Raw genomic sequence first — 12,379 nt, forward strand, 5'->3', positions numbered from 1 at the left:
TACAACAACCAGAGTGAAAACTGAGTACTCTCTTTCAGCGTGCGTCACTGCCGAGCCCCCTTCGGTGCCCAGCAATGACGATTTGCAATGCCTGGAGATGGCATAGGAAAGGTGCGGTGTACAACAACGAGAGTGAAAACTGAGTACTCCCTTTCAGCGTGCGTCACTGCCGAGCCCCCTTCGGTGCCCAGCAATGACGATTTGCAATGCCTGGAGATGGCATAGGAAAGGTGCGGTGTACAACAAACAAACAACCAGAGTGAAAACTGAGTACTCCCTTTCAGCGTGCGTCACTGCCGAGCCCCCTTCGGTGCCCAGCAATGACGATTTGCAATGCCTGGAGATGGCATAGGAAAGGTGCAGTGTACAACAAGAAAGCAAGAAAACAAACAACCAGAGTGAAAACTGAGTACTCCCTTTCAGCGTGCGTCACTGCCGAGCCCCCTTCGGTGCCCAGCAATGACGTTTTGCAATGCCTGGAGATGGCATAGGAAAGGTGCGGTGTGCAATAATCTTCTTCAGACGGCATATTTCCGAGCTGCCTCTATCAATGGCAATGGTTCTGCTACCATTCGACAGAGTTTTACTTCCTGCAACATCCTTTGGTATTATAATGCTTGTAGCTTGAAACTATTCCACGAAAAGTGCGTAAAACTACATTCCTATGTGAAAGAATAGGACTGGGGTAGGTGTGGCTATGACTATCAATCAGCTTGATGGGGGCGGAGCCGCTAGACACATTTGCCTCAGGGTCGGTGTTATGCGTGATAATGTTATGTGGCATCAAATAATATCAGCAGAAAGATCATGTCTCGGGAAATGCCTTGTTTTTCATTGTTACATTTATGAAAATAAAATAATAGTGAGGTACCAGTGCTATACACCGCACACGGGACACGTGATCACGAACCGTCCAGTCACGGATTCTCGGCGGCAGATTCGCTACGTCGGCGCATCACTGAGGCCTTCGTATAGAACAGTTTCATCTTTGTTTTGGCATACTGCATCGACTGCAGTGGTCAATGGTCAATTAATTGATATTTAAATATAAAGATCCTAGTTTCCCTACTCACTCAACCCTGAACCTTGCTATGCGCATGCGCAGAGAAGAAAGCGTGTCACGTGTTCAGTGTGTTTGACTAAAGTCTTTCTGATGATTTATAGTGACTGTATTTTTGTCTGGCGAGAATCTACTCAACTATTACCGAGGTCTTCTCATTTCTCAGAACCAGGATCTGGATACTACAGATAAGAACTTTTATCTTATTTTGATAACAGAGCTGCAAGATACAGTCAGGGTTACTTAAGACAATATAGGAACACATGTGCAGTGTTTGACATTGCTGACGAAGATATCTTGACACTTTTGCTCTAAGATTGGGTATCCTCTGAGTACCATATACCATTGTGTTATTCCACATTGTAAAAAATTACAGAAACAAGTGAATAAAAAAATTTATGCTAAATTAAAAAGACAATGTAGGGATGACAAACTACAGTCGAAAAAAGGTCCTCAACAAGACAGGGATGATGTTGGTTTAGAGAGTAGCTAACAGTATTTCTATCACATAACAATCCCGACATCACTGCCTCATTTACACTTCATCAGTTATTGCTTCAAGCTTCAACAAACACTTCACTGGTTACAACAGTACTTGATTACTCTTGTAGTGCAGCCACATACTGAGACTCTACAAAGTAGCAGCCCAAGTACAATGTTATAATATCAGTACATGATCATCAACTTCTTACAAACTGCATGGACATCTCCAATAACAGCATTCTGTAATTATCTCCATTTGCGATTGGTTACTCTAAGTTGATATAAAAGAAAAGTAGGAAAGACAACTGAAGCTGCAAGAAGTCCCTGAAATTATATAGGACCTTCTTATACTTATGCAGAAATGAATTATAGGAGCTTCTAATACTTTTAGCTTGGCCTAGCCCTAGACAATAGTCTGGAGGCAGTGATGTACGGATGTGATGGCAATTATGTGATGTGATGGCAATATAGTCTGGCAGCTAAGCTAAATATAGCATAACAATTGTGCATTTGTGAGGAAAGCACCAAATTTGGCACACTAGTAGACAATCATATTATGAAAAGATCTGGATATTGGGCCATCTCAGATTCAGAGATTTGATTTTTGCAAGATTTGCAGATTTTGCAGATTTGCAAGCTGAGATTGCAACGCCAGGGACGGCCGATTCCTTCCTGCGAGCTGCCCACGTCACCCGCACAAGAAGAGCTCATCAAATCACTGCAGCGGCACTGCACATCCTGCAACACCGTGCGTATGAACGCCACTGTATGACATATGCTGATGATGCAGAAGACCTGCCTGAGTTCGAAGACTGATGTCACCAGAGAGGAGAAGACATTCCCAACTTTCAGTACTGGGCAACTGTGCTGGAACTAGAGATGTTGGTACTGGTATACGTGCGTTCTCTGCGGCAGGCTTCATTCACGATGTACCTTGACGCCCTGACGGAACTGGTCCCATGGTTCCATGCCTTAGACCACACACACTATGCCAGGTGGGTCCCTGTTCACCTGAGGGACATGGTTGCACTCCCAATGAAGCACCCAGATGTAGCCAGATAATTCAGGGCTGGCAACTTCACTGTACAGAAGACGGAGAAGGTGTTCTCTTCGATCCCAATCGACCAGGCGCATGAACAGAATAACGCCTGCATCAAAGGAGATGGTGGAGCAGTCGGCCTCACTGACAACCCAAGTGCCCTGCGGCGTTGGATGATTGCCGGGCCAGAAGTTGCCAGGGCCATAGAAGAGTTCCAAGATGGCCATCAACACTGGAGGAGGCGAGAGGACACACGTCTTCATGACCAGACACCAAGTGTGCAGACCTCTTTCGCCAAGGATGTCCGCGCCCTTGTCAGAGTCATAGAAGAGCTTGGCAACCCCTTTGAGGAAGAGAGCATGGATCTGGTTGTCCTTGACACAAAGGAAATTGCAGGTCCTGCTGCAGTTGAGACTGTCAGGAATGTGAAGAAGATTGGCCAAGAGCAGTTCCAGGCTTTCACCAGAGAATGCCTGGTGGAAAGGACCAAGCCAATTGATGATGCAATTCGTCGGAACAAGCTGAAGGTGTCATTTTGGAAAATGGCTGCCACAGCCATCAGGGGCTGAATTTGAGATGGCCCAATGTCCAAATCTGTTCATAATAGGATAGTCTACTAGCGTGCCAAATTTGGTGCTTTCCTCACAAAATGCACAATTGTTATGCCAAGTTGCCCCATTAATATGGCAGTACTGTTAGCTACTCTCTAAACCAACATCATCCCGATCTTGTTAGGACCTTTTTCGACTGTAGTTTATCATCCCTACATTGCCTGTTTAATTTAGCAAACATTTTTTTATTCAATTGTGTGTATGTATATATATAAGTATATATATATATGTATATGTGTATATATATTATGTATATATATATATATATTGTTGCGGATCTCCGACGTCGGCCTTCCCCTTATCAAGAGGTGGTTAATCCCCTTGTCTTTTATCTGGCCAACGCGATCCCGAAGTTATCACGTTCCTTCCGGTCGGTGTTAAATAGGGTTGTTGGTCGAATTTAGTCCTATTACCTAATTACTAACACCAACCGTGAAGCAAGGAAATAACTCCCGCCCGAACCACGGCGTTAGTGGACACGCCGAGCGAAGCGAGCCGCGATTCGGGCCGTTAACAAGGACTAGACCGGATTATTGCGGTTCCTAATCATGCCACGCTTACCCAATTGAGAAATGACTCGGACGATCGGATTGAGAAGAAACCAGGAAGAACAAGGTAATTTATTTACACTCTGTACAATTAGAAGAGGAAACGAAAGAATGCACAAGAAAGAAAGAGGAAGGAAAAGTACACAGGGCAGCCTTAATAACAGTCTTATTCTATTCCCTGGACATGGGCCCGATCACTCTCAGATTTGGTCTCAGACGCAGACTCACGCGGGGATGTAGAAGGTAGGGTGGAAGGTCCGGCGATGGCGTTCACAGCTCGTCCCGGTCCTTGACTCGTTCCGTGCAGCAGATAGTGGACGGCAGGCAGCTCTTCCCGTGTAGCGTAGGCACGAGCGGACAATTGTACAGGGGAAGGTCGGTAAAGTGGCGGTTATTGCACGCCTAGCTGCGTACGTAATATGTGTACCGGTGCCTTTACACGCGCTCCCGGTATTACTCGCTCAAAGCGCCCCTTCCCCAATGTCCGTCTGCACGCGGCAGTTCTCGGCAATGCGTGCTGCGCGCTCGCCCTTGGTAAGCTGGTTACCACAGCGCGTCTCTCCCTCTCGTACTCAGCTCTCGTACTTATACCACAAAGTTCTTCTGGCCAGTCCCCATATAACGACTGCAGTCGCGTCAGTCCTCTCCGCACAGTCCTGGAATGAGCGCTGCTGCATAAGTCCTTCCGAGGGCTTTGTGTGCGCGCTTTTATAAGCCAAGCCAGCGAACGCTCTGGAAGCCCCAACCACGCCCGGTCAGGCGATCTCACCTTAGCCCTGATTGGCTGGTGTGGTCTTACCGGCTCTGCCTTGATGGCCGCTTGACGTGGCCGCACCTCCACCCTTGCGCTCCGCCCCCTTTTCGGGCCTCACCTCGTGGCTTTTGGGCTGGTTCGAGCAGAAGCCCAAGGGCAGCGAAGGCTGCTGGCCAAGGAGCGTAACAAATTGGGAGGGCCGATGGGGCACAGACTGGAGAGGGCTTAATGGCGTCGCTTGGAGGGAGGCTGCCAAATGGACGAGGGGCCTACTCTTATTTGTTTGACACAACGTAGATGCAACTACTGGACATGGCCTTATCTAACACATACTAAGCAATAACTACCGTCCTAAGGTGACCTACGTGTTGCTTGTGGCCTACCTATGGGGTGCAACCGTTAACCTTTAATGATGTTACTTGTGTGGGTTCTCAAAACCGCAACTATATATATATATATGCCTGGGGGAACTTTGTCTTCCAATATATATATACAGACTTGGCATTTAATATGGAATTTTTTTTTTTCTTGACTTGGTTCTTTTAACAAAGAAATCACCAAAGTGTAAAATAAACTCACCAGATTGATATACTGAGTTAAGAAAGTAAACCCATGTCACTGATTGTCTGTCGCAGCAAGAAGTCAACAACAGGATTATATCACAGGTTGTGTGGCAAAATGTATGGACAGGTGCATTTGATGATTGGCTTCACAGTTGGGTATACAAGGGTTGTTGCGTTCTGTATTAGTGGAAAACAACTGCTGCACTTCTCCAAAAGTTATTGCCACTTCCTCTGGAGATGGTCCGTCAACTCAACAATGCTGTTTGTCATGGAGTGGTGGCTTTACGAAATTACGGCATGAAACAGCGTGCTATTGCTCGGCAGTATGGCATCACTCAAGGTCAGGTGTCAAAGATCCTGAAACGAAATGCTCAGAGGGGTGTCCCTACTCCAATACCGAGGCCAGGACGTCCCCGCAGAACTACAAGGAGGGATGATCGTCAGCTGCACCGGTTAGTCCGCAATGGCCGTACCAAGTCAGCTAATCGGCTTAGGGCTGAGTGGCAGCAACTGGCACATGTGCCTGTATCCAGAAGGCTAGTCAACCAACGACTGGTTCAAGCAGACTATCGTGCCAGGCGTCCCCTGAGAAAGCCACGCTTGACCAGACAACACCGCCAACGCCGATTACAGTGGGCCAAAGAGCACCGTCAATGGCAGCCAGGACACTGGAATCACGTGATCTTCAGTGACGAGTCTAGATTTCTGGTCTATCGTCAAGATGGCTGCGTCCGAGTGCGCAGACAAGTGCATGAAGCCTACAACAAAGATTGTATAGTGCCAAGAGTCCAAGCTGGAGGTGGTGGGGTGACCGTTTGGGCTGCTTTTCATGCAGGGGGCAAAACTGACCTGTTTGTTCGAATGGAAACCGGAACCAGTTCAAGTACAGGGCCATTCTGGAAGAAACATTGCTTCCATTTGCTCATGCAGCCTTTCAAGGAAACTTTGTCTTCCAAGATGACAATGCACGGCCTCATCGTTCTCGCATGATCCAACACTTTCTTGCTGACCATGGTGTAGAACATATGGAGTGGCCTTAGTCAGGGCCCTTAGGGATATTTTGGTTCAAATTCTTCCAAAAGCATCAAATTTGGCGCAGATGTTGCCCGTGCCATACTCTTTCGATTTTTGACGGGCGCCAAGGGCGGTATGATCCGGGGACCATACCGGTCCATCCCGCCATGTCACCTGACCTATGATGTCATAATTAGGATATGCATCCAATCACATGGCGTACTATAAGTGGTCAAAGTTCAAAATGAATCGATCGAAAAATGAAGGCAGAGATCCATTTTTGAGGTTTTCATAAAATCCAATATGGCCGCCAGGTCACATGACCTATGACGTCATATTTATGACATGTATACAATCATGTATACATGAACCTGGATCATGATCGCACAAAAATTAAACAAAAGGATATGGCATACAGTCAGTGTGTGAAATTGGGGCATATAGTTACCAGCCATTTGGGCTGGTAACTTTTGAGAGTTAAAAGCCTGAAGAAAAAGTTACCAGCCCTAAGAACTGAGATGAAAATAAGGACTCAAATTGGTGCATTTTAGGTGTTCAGGAATAAACTCCCTAAAAACCTAATAGCAACTATAGGTCTTCTCGAATAATTAAATAAAAAAACACTAGTGAATAATATTTTCATGACACCAAATACGTTTTATTGTCAGAAAAGTGAGGAAATTTTATAAAAAGTATATAAGGCGTATATAAGGCGTATCCTCATTGGCTCTCGCTCGAATGGCACATCCAATCAAATACCACAAAAGAAAATATAAATTGCGTCGAATGTCAGATGCATATCCTATAAACAAAAACAATTTGCAAACGCAGAAAAAAGTATTAATTTGAGGGAAACATGCATTTTCAACAGAAAAAGTCGATTTTAAACGAAAGTGTAGGGCAAAATCTATCCAGACCACCAGGCTGGCAACTCAATAAAGATACCAGCCCGGGACAAAAGTTACCAGCCACGGGCTGTCGGGCTGGCGTTAATTTCGCACACTGCATACAGTTCATAAAACATCAAAATCTGTACCTTTGTAATTAGACTGATGAACTGCATATGCCTGAAAATTAGGAAATAGACATGTAAATATGCCCTCTAATTGTCAAAAATAAGGACGGAGTTCGATTACCCAACCCAGAAACATAAAATGGTGAACCTCGCGTAAATCTTGCCAAAAAACTCAAAAACCGACATGTTTAACTCAAAAATGACCTTGAGGGTTGACCTTGACCTCAAATCATCAAAATAACATCATAATTGGATTCATCGACCTCGAAAACCCCTGAAAAGTTACATGATTCCAACCCTTTTGGTTATTTAACTGATTTTCCTCTAATCCGGGTGGCGGCCATTTAGTATTTCGCCAATATGGGGCCCCCAGGGGGGGGGGGGGCACCTGTCTTCGCGCCCGTCAAAAATCGAAAGAGTATGGCATGGGCAACATCTGGGCCTAATTTGGTGCTTTTGGAAGAATTTGAACCAAACGGCCCCAAAATATCCCTAAGGGCCCTGACTACCTGCCATGTCCCCGGATATGAATCCGATAGAGAACTTGTGGGCAGAATTAACGCGTCAAATCGACCACTTGGACCAGCAGCCGACCTCTGTGCGTGAGTTGCAGCAGGCTATTGTCACTGCATGGCAAGCGATTCCTGTCCAAACCTTGGCAAATCTCGTGAACAGCATGCCTCAACGTGTACGTGCTCTCCTGAATGCTCGTGGGGGTGACACAAAGTACTGAACTGTAATTTTACTGTCCGTAATCCCAGTCGTAATTTAACTTTTGTTTTTGTTAAAAAGAAATTGGGCTAATGTGCAAAATAAAGAGATACTTCTGGAAAACGTACAGAAGTTTAACACAGTACTGTCCATGAATTGAGTTCAATATCAGTTTACATCACTTTCAAGGATCAATTTATTTGTTTCGAAATCTCAAATGTGGTTTTTGTTTCTTTTAAAGTTCACATTAACAAAATCTAGAATAATTTCAACATAATTCCAATGAACTTTTGGTTCTAAGACATCTTGAAAAGTAAGTTCACCCCCACAAAAAAAAATATTCCATATTAAATGCCAAGTCTGTATGTGTATATATATATATATATATATATATATATATATATATATATATATATATATATATATATATATATATATATATATATATATATATATACATACACACACACACTGTATAGTGGCGCCATTCACTTTCCCTGAAGCCCAAAAAGTTCCACACACAGCCGTCGGCTGGAAAAGTGATGCTGATGCTTTTCTGGGACAGCCGAGGCCCACTTATAGAGCATTACATGACCAGAGGGACCACAGTCAGCAGTGCATCATATTGCGACCTCCATAAAAATCATCTGAAACCAGCAATCAGATCAAAACGTGGTGGACTACTCACTACCGGTGTTTTGCTGCAGCATGACAATGCTCGGCCCCATACTGTCCATGCTACAGGTGCAACACTCGAGGACCTGCATTTTGAGTGTCCTCCTCATCCACCCTACTCGCCAAACCTCGTCCCTTTGGATTACCTCATCTTTGGGCCACTAAAAGAGGCACTTGGTGGAAACACTTTCCGATCCGATGAAGAGGTCCAAGAGGCGGTGCACGAATGGCTACATAAGTAGCCAAAAAATTTTTTTTTTTATAGGAATCCAGGTCTTCGTAAAGCACTGGAAAAAATGCATTGAACACAATGGAGATTATGTAGAAAAAATAACACAGTTACGCACACATGGAATAAACAAGTTGTGAAAAAAAAAAATATATATATATATATATATGCTGTATATATATATGTATGTATATATATATATATTGTTACGGTCCGCGGATTAGATGTTATTTACCGAGCGGAGGCACCGCGGCCGAACAGTTGGTCCCCGACTCACCCGATTCACCCAGACGTTGGCTATTCACAGCTATTCAATATGGAAAAGACTAAGACGACACGGATGTGAAGAACAAGCAGACAAAAAGAAAGGTTTGAAATACGATTACTATTTATTACTATTTACAGGCTCAAAGTAACCAAGGAGAAGGAAAGATAATAAAATAATTTACAGAAGCTTTTAGAGACACAGGGAAAATACTAGCTTATACAGACTTAATTGACTACCCAGGACAGAATGAACAGAACAAACTCACGTACACGAATGGGGAACTTGCAGGCAGGAATGGCTGGAAAGGAGAGGAAGGTCCGGAGCTGGCAGCACGATCGGCGCGTTCGGCAGCCGCCGTCCCTTCGTGGCCCTGCTCAAAACCGCCGTCCAGGCCCCAAACGGCTGTCGAGTGTTGCTGCTGGGGACGCTGCCGCTGGCAAGCAAGGTGACGAATAGCAGGCTTTTGCGCTTCCCTGGATGATCTCTGCTTTTGGACCTCACAACTCAGCTCTTGTCATAGCTCATCTCTCTTCTCAGCTCATCTCTCCTCTCTGCCCATCTCTCTTCTCACGACTTTTTGGGGAACGTCCCGTGGCGGGTTATATAGGCCCCGCCCCTCAACCTTCGCGAACCTCCTTGATATTTCTCTCCACACCCTCTCCAAGTCCAACCCTTGTTCGTGGTTGGTTGAGTGGGGCTGACTCACCCCTCCCCTCTATGACGAGGTGGGGACCCGCCTTTCTTCTCCGATCCTGCCTCGTGGCCAATGGCGGCTTTGGAGGGGATGTAATTCCCAAATTGAGGCTTGGCCATTACGAAAGGGGGAATGGAGGTTTTTGGGAATGGGAATGAAGGGAATCTATCTCTTTCACTTGGTGCAATGGAGTGTCATGTTACTGGAAGACAAGGCCTTACTCTAAAACACATAATAAGGATATAAACTACTGAACAAGGGTCTTATAGTGTCCTTCAATGTGGTGTTTCATGGAATTAACTACTGGGACGCCCTTTTTACCTTTACACAACTCTGGAGGCAGGAGGGGCCATAATCAACAATGTTACACAGCAATTTCCAATACAATACACACAATCAAAAACATACAATCCTCATATCCGCAACAATATATATATATATATATTACACAAAGAATTAAGTTAAGCACCCCCCCGTTTTTTACAACCTCGCACATTACAAGTTTGTTGTCGTCAAAACAGTGTAATATACCCATGATATTGCTATATTTTCTGGAGAAGTGATATTATGGTCACATAAAAACATAACAATCATGCCGTTTTCAATATTTTATTCTGAATAATTTAAGGTGAAATTTTTTGGGAATTTTAGGCATATTTTCACCTCAATTTAAGTATGGAGCTATAGGTCCATCACGGACAGTGTGGATGACGTTTATGTTTTCTAACGTACAGTCATTGTTCTGAGAAGACCTCTAGCGATCTTTGCGTCAATAACGTGTGTAGGACCCACGTGATCGGATCACTGACTCAACCCTACGTCTCATAGACCCTGTAAGCCGTCGTATGCGTTGCTGTGGCAGGTTGTTCCATTCCCGATGTAATGCACGTTCCAATTCATCCAGATTGGCTATTGGAGGGACCATCTTCGCAATTTGTCGTCCCAACATGTCCCAAACGTGCTCGAGGGGGTTCAGGTCAGGACTGTACGCAGGCCAGGGGATGGTTGTCACAGCACCTTGCTCCATCCGATCACGTGGGTCCTACACACGTTATTGACGCAAAGATCGCTAGAGGTCTTCTCAGAACAATGACTGTACGTTAGAAAACATAAACGTCATCCACACTGTCCGTGATGGACCTATAGCTCCATACTTAAATTGAGGTGAAAATATGCCTAAAATTCCCAAAAAATTTCACCTTAAATTATTCAGAATAAAATATTGAAAACGGCATGATTGTTATGTTTTTATGTGACCATAATATCACTTCTCCAGAAAATATAGCAATATCATGGGTATATTACACTGTTTTGACGACAACAAACTTGTAATGTGCGAGGTTGTAAAAAAAACGGGGGGGTGCTTAACTTAATTCTTTGTGTATATATATATATATATATATATATATATATATATATATACTGAAACGCAAAAGAAACTTACCACCTTTGAAACCTTTAAATATCAACAATAACTGCGTGTAGTAAATGTGTGAACTTATTTGTGGACAATAGTGTCCTCACTGTCAGACAAAATGGTCACGGATGGTCACTTGAACCTTCAATGGTCACTTCATAGCACAGCTGTTGAACAGCCGTTTTGACTGTCAGTGATTAGCCAAGGGGTACGGGATGATTTTAATGAGCTGCACGTGATGTCTTGATATTGACTTTAAAAGGCCAGTGCAAAATGGGCATTTCAATCAACATGCTACGATTGTCAAGGAATCAACGGCAGCGTGCCCTGGGCATGCTGCAAGGCGGACTGAGCTACCGTGAGGTGGCACGTCGCCTTGGCTGTTCACACCAGACGATATCGGCCCTGGTGGACAGAGACACCCTCCACAACTCTGCAGATGACAGACCTCGATCAGGGAGGCCAAGAGTCACCACTGCAAGGCAGGACAGGCAGATGGTCCGAAGTCACCTGCGGGATCGATTCCGTCCAACATCCCGCACTGCGGCAGAAACTCCGGGGCGTGCAAACCCACGGATCTCCAATGATACTGCACGAAGACGACTGCATGACTATGGTCCGACTGCCAGAAGACCATACAGAGGCCCCGTGATGACGGCTGCCAATCGCCGCAACCGACAGAGATGGTGCCAGCAGCATCAGCGGTGGACCTTGGTGCAGTGGAACGAGGTCGCTTTCAGCGATGAGTCAAGGTTCTGTGTGGACAGTCCTGATGGGCGTGAGCGTGTCTGGAGAAGAACTGGCGAGCGATATGCCGATTGTTGCGTGCGTCAAGCCAACAGGTGGGGTCGCCCAAGTGTGATGGTGTGGGCCGCCATATCAGGCCGGTACAGGACGCCACTGGTGGTTGTGGATGGGAATCTTAACGCCCAGTGGTATGTGGATAACATCCTGCGACCTCATCTGCTGCCATTCCTGCTGGACCACCCAGAATTGAGAACCTTTCAGCATCACAACGCTCGTCCCCATGCTGCTCGCTTTACCACTGCATTTCTCCAAGGTGAGAACATCAACACCATGCAGTGGCCTGCGCTCTCCCCTGACTTGAATCCCATAGAGCACCTGTGGGATGAGCTTGGGAGACGCGTAGTTGGCAGGGCCAGGACACGGGCAGAGCTGCTTCAGACATTGAGGACTGAGTGGGACAGAATCCAGCAGCAATCCATCCAAAGACTGGTAGGCAGTATACGCCGACGATGCACTGCCTGTATCCAAAACAATGGTGGCCACACACGCTA

At 45.4% G+C, this 12,379-nt stretch overlaps 1 protein-coding gene across 1 annotated transcript in view; it reads left to right on the forward strand.

The window, feature by feature from the left end:
* The window catches only part of LOC137436117 (adhesion G protein-coupled receptor B3), a 999,412-nt gene that overhangs the window by 645,263 nt on the left and 341,770 nt on the right, over positions 1 to 12,379 (forward strand). The gene's annotated exons all lie outside the window — the stretch shown is intronic.

Source organism: Myxine glutinosa, chromosome 11 (assembly GCF_964187855.1).
Source record: "Myxine glutinosa chromosome 11, kmMyxGlut1.1, whole genome shotgun sequence".
Lineage (NCBI taxonomy): Eukaryota > Metazoa > Chordata > Myxini > Myxiniformes > Myxinidae > Myxine > Myxine glutinosa.